This window comes from Haemorhous mexicanus, chromosome 3 (genome assembly GCF_027477595.1).
Source record: "Haemorhous mexicanus isolate bHaeMex1 chromosome 3, bHaeMex1.pri, whole genome shotgun sequence".
NCBI lineage: Eukaryota > Metazoa > Chordata > Aves > Passeriformes > Fringillidae > Haemorhous > Haemorhous mexicanus.
This window is the reverse complement of record NC_082343.1, coordinates 32,861,076-32,874,592: the sequence shown is the minus strand read 5'-3', so window position 1 is coordinate 32,874,592 and position 13,517 is coordinate 32,861,076.

The window sequence follows — 13,517 nt, the reverse complement described above, 5'->3', positions numbered from 1 at the left end:
CTGCACTGTGCAAACCCCCTCCTTCATCCATCTGCATCCCTAGAGAGCAGAATTGTCTTGACCTTTCTTACCTCTTGCACCAAGTCGGTAATATTTGTTTATGGTCACGTTCATGTTAGGAATTGCATTTATAGGTCTGCAAGTTACAGCTAGATGTGGAGTTTAGAAATTTTTTTTCAACAGACTTTATCACCATTCTACCAGCACTGTCTGTATGTTTTGGTATGTTTATGGGGGATGGCCTGGCACTAATAAATGGCTTCTTGTTGTAGATGCCTTGAGGCAGTACAAACTTAAGCATTATCAGCGTCAAAATAATGACAGACATTGATAGAAAAGAGTACAAAGTGCAGTGTCAGAAATTACTCTTTCATGTTGGCATTCAGGTCTACCAGCAAAAGTAAAAAGAGACTTAGTCCAACTGTTTTCTTGGTGACCCTGTGAAGTTCTCAAACAGTTAAAAGCAGACAACTGACAGCCAGTTCCTGTTGAGTTGAACTCTAAAAATTAACAATCACAAATAATTAACTCCCAAGGAAGGTGGGTTTTGGTTTTTTGTTTGGTTTTTTTGTTTTGTTTTTTTTTTACAAGGTAGCATAGCATATATTTGTCCTTAATTTCTGTCACAGTATGTTCAGTGTTTTCATCTTCAGCAATAAATAAGGTTACTACCTTGAAGAGTAAACTGGATAAACTCAGAGGTGAGGTTCAAGAAAAAAAAAAATCAAATAATGGCACACCTCAACACTGCATCATTTCAGCAACTTATCAATAAATTGAGGTGTTTTCTCTAAAGTTCATGTATTTTTAAGCACCTTATACAGACAAGAGGCTAAGCAGAAAAAATATTTTTGTTTGTGAATGAATTCAGAATTAATTCTGTAGATTTTCTGATTAGATTTTCTAATAAAGGCCACTGAGGATGGCCTTTATTTAGCAGATGGTTTATTAACTTCCTGAAGGTAGGAAGTTCCCAGGTCCTCCTGCCATAGGTCAGGCATTGAGCAAGCAAGTGTTCAGTGCTGATTCTGGTTTGCTTTCATACTTGTGAAAATGAATCCCTATCTTTTGTATCCAGGTCTTCTTAATATCATGACAGATACATCAGTCTGTACCTCCTAGAGTAGTGGTTTAAAGGGATTTGTTTGTAATTGAAGTTACTTCAGTAAAAAGGCAGGTTGAGTGAGCAGGAGTATTATGGGAAATGTGTTAATATATGATAAAGATACCTGGATCACTGTTTTAGAGTCTCACTGTGTTGTGTGTATTAGAAAACTACAATAAAATGTTAGTGTCATATTTATCTTGTTAGTTGTCTACACCTTTCCAGTTATGATTTCCAGACAAGGTTTTCATGAGACTGAGACTGCCTTGTGCAGTTCAGAGGTAGTGAAATGACGAGGTAACTGCAGATCACTCCTATGTATGTGCCTTTTCATAGAGCACAGCCTTTTTAAGATCTTGACCTCAGATGTTGTAGATTTCCAATTACAAAACATTGTAAATTTGTGATGCAGGGAGCACAGCTCATTTGTTCGCCTATCTGCTAACCATTGAAAGTTCAAATGTTGCTACCAGTTCAGAAATGTTACTGCATGTTAATTGTTGTGGCAAATTCCATGTCCTGTTTTTAAATATGGGTGCAGTCTGGAGACCTTCACATGCATACTGCTCTAGTTAATCTCTGGCTCATTTTCATGATGTTTCATGAAGAGGGAGTCCAGCACTGCTGAGGGGGCCCCAAGGCCATTACTTGCATGCCCTTGTGTGACTTTTCCCATATAACCTTAGTGATGAGACAATTTTGATTCTTTCTCTGAAAGACAACAAATGAAGCAGATCTTCAGCTTTGTTTCTGAGAGACAATAGGAAATGTATACCAGTGTGGACTGAAAGAAGATGAAGAATAACAATAGTGTCAGAGCTTTGAACCCTGTCCTGAACTGAAAATTACTCTGGACTTCATATGAGCCAAGAAGAGGAGACAACCCTAAACAAGAGTAGCCCTGTCAAGCCCGTACTGTGTTGACAAGAAGTTCATCAGAGACTGTAGGCTGGAATTTTAAGTGAAGAAAATTGAAATTATCTTGGGCCTTGAAGAACGGGTTTACCATATCTCCCTGTTACCTTGAGCAAGCTTGTTAATTTCTCTGTTGGAAATTTTCCCTTCTTCAGCCTAATTTGAATTTCTTGTTCTTTTATTCTAAGGTTCTGCCCTGCCCCCTTCTGTACTGTCTTGCATTTCTTAGACAAATTCTCCCTTCATTAGGATGGTGAGGTGGCACAGAAAGACAACAAGCAAGACTTAAGGTCTAGATCAGGATGATCAAAAGTGACATTATTTAGAAAGCCTGATTTACCTACAAGTGAGTCCAAGCAGATCAAAGAGAATTATACTGAGGGTACAAGTCTAATGTTTGGAACACCTGAGTTTCAGATGCTTCTTCCATTGCTGATGATTTGTGCAGTTTTGGGCAAGACCCCTGCCGCCAAATCCACAAAATACCACCGTCACCTTAAGTGATGCGTCAAGATACAGAGAGTGGTCACCGAGATTTTCCTCAAAAGAATCTTTTTCACAGTCTGCCTTACCTGCTTTTGTCAGTTTCAAGCAACAACATCATCCAGAAAGAAAACCCCTGGTACCCAGAGACAATAAACCTACCTGAGTGCAGAGGGGAAGCCCTGGTCAATAAATCCCCGTCCTTCCACCACACCCACGGGAACCAGCTGGGCAGCTTGGGTCCGTCTGTCTCGGGCGTGTTTCCCCTGTCCTCACATGCATAGCATGTGTGGCTGTAACTTTGCCTTTTGCATTCCCCTGCCACCCATGATCAAAGCTACTCTTTTACTCAAGTACCTTTGGTGCTCTTGTTCTGAATCTTTGTCTCTCAGTTTCCTATCAGGGAAATGAGGTTAACAGGAGAGCCCCAGCAGAGTGTAAGCTGTGGATGGCCACATTGGAGTTTGTAGAGTGCTCGAGCAGTACAATGCTGAGTGCACTCCAGTATCATCACAATGTCCAAGTGTCTCACCATCTTGAATGTACTTGAGAATAAAGCATGAGAGCAAAACAAAATACCTTGGACTTCTTACTTAGTCAAACCTATGATATAGTTTCCAGAATCTCCTAGGCCTGCTGAGTCCTGGTCTCAGACCAGATCACCTCTGAGGGTATCTACCAGTAGTGCTGTCTCAAGGGATGGTCATCTCAAGAAATGATGGGCACAAGTTACTCCTGGGAAGATTCTGGTTGGGCACAAGAGGACATTATTTACAAGGAGGACAGCAGCCATTGGAATAACCTCCCCAGAGAAATTGTGGATTCTCCAGTTCTGGACACTAAGGTTGAGCTGGAGAGTGTACTAGCCCATGTCTAGACCTTGCTTTTACCAAGAAAGGTTGGGCTAGATGGTCCTTGCAATCCCTTTCAACCTGGTATTCTGTGATTGTGTTCATAACAGTCTGAGTCCCACAGGCTCACTGGGGATGGACGGAGCTGCAGTCCCATTTTTCACAGTTGGCAAGTCCAAGGAGAAGCAAAGGGAGAGAGATGCAGCTGCTTTGTCTCTTCACCAGTGAAATGTAGAAGTGGGCAGCACTGACAGCACTTGAGACCTGGGAGGACTGAGAAAAAAATGGGATTCTATTGAAAACCTGGTTGGCAGGAGTGAGGTCTGCTCTGCAGCCATGCGAGGTTCACAGTGTTCCAACTCTCAGCGTAACATACAACTTTTGGAAGTGAAATGCCTTAAAATAATTAACTTTGAAGCAAGAACAACAGTTTTTGCAGCTTCAGGCCTGTAGTTGTGAATGGTTACATTCAGCATGCAAATTTTTCAGTGAATTTTCAATTTGCTTTGGAAGGAGACAAATGCCATTTGTGAGAGACAACTTTGGGTTTCTCAAGAAAGAACCAGGGTTAGCAGATAGATATAAAACAAAATCACCTCATCAGCCACATCATTAACCTCAGCAAAATCCAACATTAACCAGTTTATCCCTGGTCACACTCAACCACAGCACAGCTAGCAACCAAACAGTTTTGGCCAACAGCAGTGTAGTGGAAGTTGGAGAATTTACCTCCTCAGGTGGAGAATTACCTCCTCAGTCAAGACTCTTCCAAAATTTTACCTTGGTGAAGTAAACAACTGCATTTTACTAGTTGCCATGTGCCCCACAATGATAATAATAAATTATATTTATGAAGTAGGACTTTCACCTGCTGCAGATTTGTCTTCAGACTTCCCTGTGTGAAGGAACCTTGAAATAAATAATTTCCACTCTGGCAAGCACCTGGTTTAAAACAAAGGTGAAGCCAATGAATGAAATAGTCAAAACACCTGACTCCTTTTAGGAGGGAGGGAAGCAGTAAATAATGTTGCCTTGGAGCAATTTCTCCCTTGTCATGCCTTTCCCCTTGCAGTTTGCTGTCACTAATCACTGTGAGCCAGACTGTGCACGTGGAAGAATCCTTCAGACGGAGTCAGTGGGGCTGCTCATGTGAGTAATTTGCAAAGCACTCAATCAGGGCAGTCAAGCCCTGTGGTATTAGACTCATTTTGGCTATAAATTCCCCAAGCAAGGACTTTTATTCTTGTCAGTAAAACAGTGGATGCAATTCTGGTGCAGTGCTTTTTTTTTTAATTTTTTTTTTTTCCCCTCCCCACAACTTCTCATTTCTTCTCACCTTTTTCTTCACACACACAGAGAGAGCACTGAGAGACTCAGAGAAGCAGCAGCTTTGACAAGCAATGCTGACATGCCTCCCTGCTCTGAGCAATTCCTTTGGGCGGTTTAGCAATGTCACTCTGGTTCTCACCATTCCTTTCAAGTCAGCAGCCTCGCTGCTTATAGCAGCTTGGGAAAGGGAGAGCCCAGGTGCAAAGGCAGGAAGAAAGTTCTGTCTGTGGCTGGCAGCAGCAGGAGAGTCTGGTTGTGCCGGTGAGTCAGCCCAACAGCTCGCTCCACTTGCTTATTCCAGCCACATACAGGCAAGTGCAGGCAGGGAAAATTCCGAGCTTTGGTTGTGAGGAAAGGGCCTGCTTATGCCACCACAATAAACTCTGTCTTCCCGGAGTGAAATCTCACCAGGCATAATTGCCAAAATCCAGGGATGAAAAACTTCTGCTTAACCCCTGACACGTCTTGTTCTTTTCACTGGGAGAAAAGCAGTCGCTTATGGTTTGGTGTTTTGTTTTGTTGGGTTGTTTTTTTTTAATTCTATTACCAGCTTTGATGTGTCTAAAATGGGAATAATGGCAGAGAATACAATATCTCGTCTGCACTGCTACCTGTACACTTGCATATAAATAGCACTTTTGTTTCATGGGTTGGAGTAGAGGCTGAAGAGACACACTGACAGTGCAGCAGCTCTTTTCCTTTGTAGTGAATCTAATAGGCCTGCAGTATGAAACACGCTGCTTATACTTTGCTTTTAGGCTGAAACTCACTCTGTGCAGAGGTCTAGCAGAGGGCAGAGGCCCCACTTAAATCCTGCTGAGCCTTCAGAAAGGCTTTCTGTGTTCCTCTATGGTAGGTATAAGGATTCAGACAGTTTTGCATTCTTTTTGTGGGTAAAGGCATGTAAATAATACCTTTATGACTCAGGTATGTCTTGAAATATGCAACCTGATGGCAGGGAGTTCTGCTTTATTGTGCAGATATTTGTTCTGAACCACATGGCTTGTAAGTCATGAAATATTAATGGCCATGCAAATCTTCTCTTCTGTATCACAAGCTTTTCTGTGTTCCTGACCCCTGGCTTCCTTTAATCATCTCCTGGGTGTGTGGTCTGTTACTATTCTGAGATATCTTGTGAACAGGGGCAAAGTAATTACTTGATCCTTGCCTGCTGCAAGACTCTTTTTGAAAAGAAAATTGATAACTTCAGAGACACTTCCTCCTTGCATTAAAATCAGCCCCACCTGCTTGCTTCACAAGATTTCTCTTTTGGTGGCCTGAATGCAGACCTGCAGTGTTCAGGGCTATTTTCATGACTATGAAAACAGCATTCTTGGATCTCCTAAGTTGTCACCTGCTCCTCCACAGATTAATTACAATTTTTGGTCAGATGTTTTCTCCTCTTCTCTCTCTCCCCCCACCCCTGCTGATTTTTTTCTGAAGACATCCTTGTAAATACACTGCTTTATTGTGGCTTGTTACAGGAGTGATCTTTCAATGAGCAGCTGTAGTGCCTGTTATTTATAGGGTTATCTTCACCATCTCCCTAATAATTGGAGGATGAATTAATGCCCGAATCATGATTTTTTTTTTTTTTTTTTTTTTTTTAAGAACAAGGGCATGCATTTTTGGCAAAAATCTCCTTTTCTTTCTCCACCTGTTTTCTGACATCCCAAATACTAAGAATAAGAACATTAGCAATGTGGGGGAATATGGAAATGCTCCTTAGTTCCCTGCCAAACATAGGAGAGATTGGTGATTTGGTGCCATGCAGGTCTGACAGCCAAAGGAGAAGGAGATATACAAGCAATATGGCTGGGGAAAAAGAAAACTATCCATGGAAATGCATTTCCCATATGGGAGCTATTTTAGTGAACCAGTGTGATGAAAGTACAGACATGAGTGGGTATTTGTGCAAATGAGCTCACAGTGACTGCCAAGTGCATGCTGAAACAGAGGGGTAATAATGACCACACAGTTTAATACAAGGTTAGTAAATGTTGACCTACAAGTTCCTGATTTCTGGAGCTGTTTTGCCCAAGTTGCAGGAGTCAGCAATGCAGCACCAAAAATACTGTCTCTGAAATGGTGGGTTTATACAGATAAGGAGGTGGGGAAGACTAGCTAAGGTCAAAACACTCATTATCAGAGCAGAGATAAAGGAGCTGGGATACCTCAGGTGTTTGTAATGTGCCTCTTTGCAAAACCTGAGATAACACTTAGGAACCTTTCTGGGGCTCTGCTGTTCAGCCCTCCGTGTGTGCTACCCTGGGAGGAATCCACAGCCTGGCTTTTAAAAGGTGCAAATAGAACCCTTGATTTCATGCAGCAGCAAGTGCCTATGAGTCTTTGAGGACATAGATGTCTTTCTTTCATACCTTCCTTGGAGCTTTCTTTCCCCGAAATGACCTCAGTGACTTCTGGGCCCTGTGAGAAGGGCAGACCCAGAGCTTGGCTCACACAAGTGGCTGCTGTGGAGCAAAGTTATTTGGTGGCTTAAAGCCTGGCAGTCTCCAGCCTGGGAACCACCCACACAGTGACTGTTCCCTGTGCAGGGAGCAGCAGTTCCTGCACAGGATGGTGGAAAGCTGATGTGCCAGCCGCTGGTGGGAATCAGAGAAAGCAGATGGAGCAGAGAAGCCAGAGCATCCCTCCTGGCCCATCTGCAGCACCGTCGTGTCCCACCACAGGGTGATTTCTATGAGCTTAAATGATGGTAATGAGCCCTGCTGCAAGTCTGGCTACCCTGTAGTCTGCAAAGGTGGCAATTGCTAACTCAGGCTTTGGAAGGAGGTGAGCTCTGACCAGCTGAAAGGAGCAGTGACTAATCCTCATCTACCTGGCTTTGTACCCAAGCTGTGAGTCATTCTAATGAGCAACACCAAAAGTGCTGACCTGCCCATCTCATGCTTCCTCACCTGAGACTCCAAGCCAGCCTGCAGCCTTGGTGTGCCTTTGGGGCAGAGGGGAACTTGGGACACTGGTTCTACTAAAAACTTTACTGGTGGAATAAATGCTGTTGTAGGATGTATGTGCCAAAAGGGTCAGTGTAAGTGACTAGGAAGCCTTCCATGGCTTTTCTGTATGTGGCATCCCTGCTGAAACTGCAGAATTATTTTTGATTTAAAGAACATTTTCTTACCTGTTGCCATCAAGATTTCAGTTGCCCTTCACTCTCTCCTGTGCACACCAACGTGACCAGCTATAGCTGGCTGGACCAGTGTGCAGTGACTGGGCAGAGGAGCACGTGGGATTATTGCTGGCTTAGTTCATGTCTCTGTGCTCCTGGGGACAGCATGAACAGCCTCTCCTGCCCTCCCTGCTCTACACTGTGCCCACATTGCAGGGTGGGATGGTGCCCATTGTACCTCTTCAAAAGGCTGCTCCTTTGAGTGCAAAGTCCTCCATGTCCTCGCTTGGCTTTAAGCTCCCTGTGTGGTACCAGCACGTTGGGGATGGTGAAAGCTGTTTGCCTCTGGTCTGAATGCAAGGCATGGGCTGGCTTGGCTGCATGCAAAAACTTTACTGCTGGGTGTTAGCAGCAGCTTCCCCTGGGTGCATGGCACTATTTAAAGTGTAACTACTTTGATTTGGAAGAGGCAAGGATGAAGGTGAAGGCTAATAATGGAAGTTGATAGATGCAGCTGACATCTTAGCACCCTGTGTCTTTCATGCTGTCCTTCATTTACTCTCCTGGTGCTCTCTCCTCTTTTAATGCTCTGATGTTTCCCCCCTGTGAGCGAAGTGCTGCTGAGAGTAACTGGGGTAGCTGAGTTTGATCCTTTTACATGCCTATGGATATAGAGGGGGCTGTTATTTAACACTGAAATGTGTGAAATGATCCATGAAACCTCCAGGGTGAACTATGCTAAGGGGCAGACCTTTATAATCTGTGAATTATATTCTACAATATATATATATATTATAGAGTATATATTTATAGGTCATGACTAATATGGAAACCCCTCTTATAGTCAATAGCTTCTAGTAGAGACCCATCCACATAACATTTCTCTGTGGGTGGGTGGCTGTTGGCACCAGAGTGGGATGACTGACTTTCGTTCTGATCTGGGCTTCTCAGCTAGGCTCCTGCTCCTTGTCAGCTGCAGGACGTGGGCAGCAATAAGGGCAGTCAGCCTAGATTATAAGAGAAGTCTGATACAAACAAGAACTTTTCTCCCCCTCTGTTATCTGCCTGGGCTCTCCATGTAGGTGGCTTGGTTAGATGTGAACCCTTCAGACAGCAAAACCTGTGTGAGGTGAATGTGACTCACACTGAACATCTCTTACAGCCCACGGCAGGTGAGGAGATGGTGAGATCCTGAGTCCTTTTCCACAGCCTTGAAATGGGACCATCCCTCCTCCTCTGCCTCTGAAGCTTCTCTGTCCCTCCTGCCTCTGCTTTGCCAAGTGAAAGTCCATCTGGGGGCGTCCAGCAATGTGCACCACAGCCAGCTGGTTTACACTGAAACCTCATGTATTTCACAGATAGGCTGAGCTTCCCCAGCGTAGCTCACTCATTGCCCTTCAGATCCCTAGGGCCTTCCTGTCTCACAAGAACAGGGGGAACTCCTCTGCCCCAAAATCTTCATCAAAAAGCACTTGCTCAGAGGTAGTGGGAGGCAAAACAGAGTGAGTTCCACAGCTGAACTCATATTCACAGAATTATTTCAAGCAGTCTGTACATTCCTTCTACTTATAATTTATTATTAACAGTCTGAGAGGAAGAAAAATAATTCATTAAACGATCAGTAAGGCATTCATAAGACATTATTGAGATCAGGTCTCAGGGAAACACATGAGCCTTCACAAATATTAAGTTTTATCTACTCTGTTAAATCATTTTACATAGGAAAGGGAAACTTAATCCAGCTGCTCTGTCTCTGTAGCTACTGCTCAAGGGGAAACAAATTCAGATCCACCATAATCTGACTAATAGGTTCAATATCAGCTCCCTCTTATCAGAGGGAAAGGAGCAGTTTCATCTCAGTTTCTGCAGTCTGCCCCATGCTTATCTGTTCCCTGGTGGCCAGATATCAGAGTGGCCCAGTGAGAGGAGTCCCCTTCTGGGGGCTGGAAATTAAAATGCCTTGCTGTGAGACCTTTTCCCTTGCTGCAGGCAGTTAGCAGGTGCCTTCTTTTCCAGATGGGAGTAGCTCATACTTGAGAGAAAAAGTTGGAGAAAGTGCAATTTCTCCCATAGCTCAAATCTGTATTTCTTGTTTCTGGCCAGCATGGAAGCAGTAAGGCACTGCCCAGTCAAAGAGCCACTCAGGAAGTCCCCTCTCTCCCTCCACTAAGGGACATCTGGAGCACTTGCCTCTAACCAATGATGGATGATTTGGTTTTGTTCGGAAGCTGAAGCTCACCCACCTCCTCAGTTCTCACCCCCATGCGTTGGTTTCTGAGCCTCTGTCATTTGCTTGGGCTGTGCAGTGATGATCCTCTATGGGAAATTACTTAGAAAACATCATAAAGACATTTCTGGGAGCAGTGGAGTCTTCAAAGGAAAATTCTTGGGAAGCTGGAAATATGGTGGGAGGGAAAATATAATCTTTCTCTCATTTCAGATGAACTTCTGCCTTCCTTGAAATTCCTGTGAATTTCAAAGCCTTTGATAGTCATGAAACATCAGAGGAGCCTTTATGCTTAGCAAAATGTGTGTGAAAGCAGTGCTGCTTCTGATCCCTCCAGGAGCTGCTGCACACCCCATTCCTCTTCCTTATGTTTGTCTTCCCCCAGCTGATGCAGTCAATTTGCATTTGTCTGGGTGGCCGTGGCTGGGCCCTTACTCTGCTCTGTTGGATGACACCAGAGCAAAACCCATTTCAGGACTTGCCTGCGTGGCCAGTGGCCACCCCAGCTGCTCCCCTGTGGGCCAGGCTCCATGATCCACAGGGATGGCTGCACTCTGAGCCCTGGGATGCCCTGCCTGCAGCACAGAACACAACTCACTTTGGTTTTGTCCCAGCCTCCCTTTACAGGATCAGGCAGCGAGGCCGTGGCACAGGGATTTCCTGGAAGAGCTCTGATGGCACCAGGCACAGGTGGCAGATTTATAGGCAGGCACAAATCACTGTGAATGCAGGTCACTGAAAAGGACAGCACAACCACCCGAGCTGGGGCAGCCTACCCTTGGAACAGGTACAGCCTGGGCACAGCCAGCGGGGCTGGGTGGGGAATTTCTTCCATGTAGCACATCCAGCCACAGGAGACCATGCAGGGGATGCCATAGAAATTACAAGAGCTGCAGAGCTGGAATATGATCTCCACAAGCCACTCCTGAAGAGAAGCACAGATCTCTGAGTAGGTACAGGCCTCCTGCTTCCCACACCTCACTTCCCAGCTGCTTCCAGCAGTATTCATGGGTGTTCTATCATTCACTCCTTCCTGAAATGAGGAAGGAGTGCATGATAGAACACCCATGAATGCTGCCAGAGAACAGCATCTGGTCAGGCAAAGGGTGAGAGAGAAGACCATGGAGCAGAATTCCCAAGGATAAAGTGACTTACCTGTTTTTTCTACCTGGGTAATGGTTATCCGGTGAAGACTGATGCATTCTTGTCTTCGCTCAGTGGGAGGGAAGAGGCTGCCAGGGCTGCTGGGCAGTGGCAGGTCCAGGCTGGTCCCCTGGGGCAGTCCCTGCTCCAGCTGGCTGTGATGTGCCCCTGCCTCATGCTTCCCTTCCCTATGTGCCAGCCAAGTGGAGAAGCTGCAGCCTAAAGGGGCAGGACATGGCATGGGCACCCCCTGGGAAAAAGTCCAGGGAAGCTGAGTTGGGAGAAGACAGTGAGAGCAGTGAGGAGCCTTCCTGCCACCACAAGCAGGCTGCAGGTGAGCCTTGCTCACTCACTGTGGAGCCATTGCCAGGTGAGATTTGCCTCCCCTCTCACAACTGAGAGATTGTTTGTGTTTGACCTGCCCAGGTCAAATCCACCTCCAGGTATATCTGGTCCATGTGAATTTGAGAGCCCAAACAAAAGGGCTGTCCATGCTTCTCTTTCATCTGTCATTGCATCTGTTTCCTGGCATTCCCGAGACTTCCCATCCCAATTTACTTCCCCTGCCCCCTTTTGCTGCTGCTTTGCACCATGTTGCTTTTCAGGATCGCGTTTGTCCTCTGCCTTGCTCCAGCATGCTCCCTGCCTGGAGCTGTAGGTTTTGTCCCCAACAGGTAACTTCATTACTCTTAAGCTGAAGAAGTAGTGGATTATTTTTGGAGTAATGTCATGTGTTCCACAGCAAGTGAAGTTTATGCTTTCTGCTGGAGCAGTGTTGAGGAGAAAATTCCTCTTGATGTGAACCAAATGTAGTTTTTGAAGGTAGAATTGGCACAAAGTACACAGGCAGTGACTTTCTACAAGGATTAACTGAACTAAGGAGTAGAACAAGTTGGATGTTTTTTTTTTCTGAGGCTACCTTGGCTGAGTTTCTGCCTTTGAACAAGGATGGTTCGGTGCTGGGCAGGTGTGGGACACAGCTACTAAGCATGCAGACACAGGTTTGTAGGCAGAGCTGTGAAGCATGTCATGAAGAGTCAAAGGACTTGATGACTTTTGGTTAAGATATGCCACAGAAGGACGATGTTATGACTGGAGTTGTATGGACCAAGGTCAGCATATAACTGAGGCAGAAGGCTGCAAATAAAGCAACAGTGTTGTTCTGCTCTTCACATGACTAATGAAGCATCACTTCATAATGCTGATTGTCACTGCCAAACACAAATTTAAGCACAGCTCCTGTTCCCACCCTGCAGTGTTTATCACGCTGGTCCCCTTCAAAATGCAGTCTGCCCTTCTGCAGAGCCTGCAGACATGATTTAATGATTAGCCAAGGGCCATGCTGAGGACAAAAGAAGCTATCACCTCAAATTTCTCCCTGCCCCTTCTGTGGACAATATGAAATGATTTCTGACTGAACTCTGTTTGAAGTCCTGTGTGCTGATTTCAACCCAGAGAAGAGAAAGAGTACAGCTACCTAACACATGTGCAGCTACAGCAGTAGAGCTGCCTTGACAGCATGCTGCTTGTTCCTGAAAGTTCTACCAAATATGATCTTTTCGTCTACAATAGAAGTGTCTGTAGGGGGATACAATATAAGAAATTAAAGGTAGTATAGAAAGTAATCTTACCCCTAAGGAGGTGCAGCTGAGCCAATTATTAGAGATTAGGAACAGGCCTGACTCTAAGAGGCCACAGCTGTAGCCAAGGAGAAGAAGAGTGCTATAGAAGAGTGGATTGGTTGGTTGAGGGGGAACTGGAGTCAGTTGGATATTGTGAGAAGAAGGAGGAGTCAGTGTGTAGAGGAGCTGCCCACGAGGAACATCAAGGAGGTACAAAACTCCAGCAATATGGAACCTTTGCAATATAACGACATTAGAACCCTTGCAGTATAATAACAAGTGTCCAGTAGCTGTGGCAAGAGGAAGGAAAATTATGCTGAAACGTGGTTTGGAAAGCAAATCCTCCAGAGGATGAACAATTCAGGAAAGTGTTACTGTAAATGAAGAAATGAAAAACTGTGGGCTAGCCAGCAAGTGTCCAAGACAAATTAGAGGGCTGGGTTATCACCTATATGAAGTTTAACAAAGTGGATGGATTCTGCATCTGGAATGGGGCAAAGTTGGATGATGTATGCACAGAATGGGAAATGAGATGCTGGAGAGCAGTGCTGTGGAAAGAGGCCTCAAGGTCCTGGTCAATGGCAAGTTGAACCTGAGTCAGCAGTGCTCTGGCAGCCAGGAGGGCCAGCCCTGTCCTAGGGGGCATCAGGCACAGCATCACCAGCCAGGCAAGGGAGGGGATTGTCCTGCTCTGCTCCGAGCTGGGGCAGCC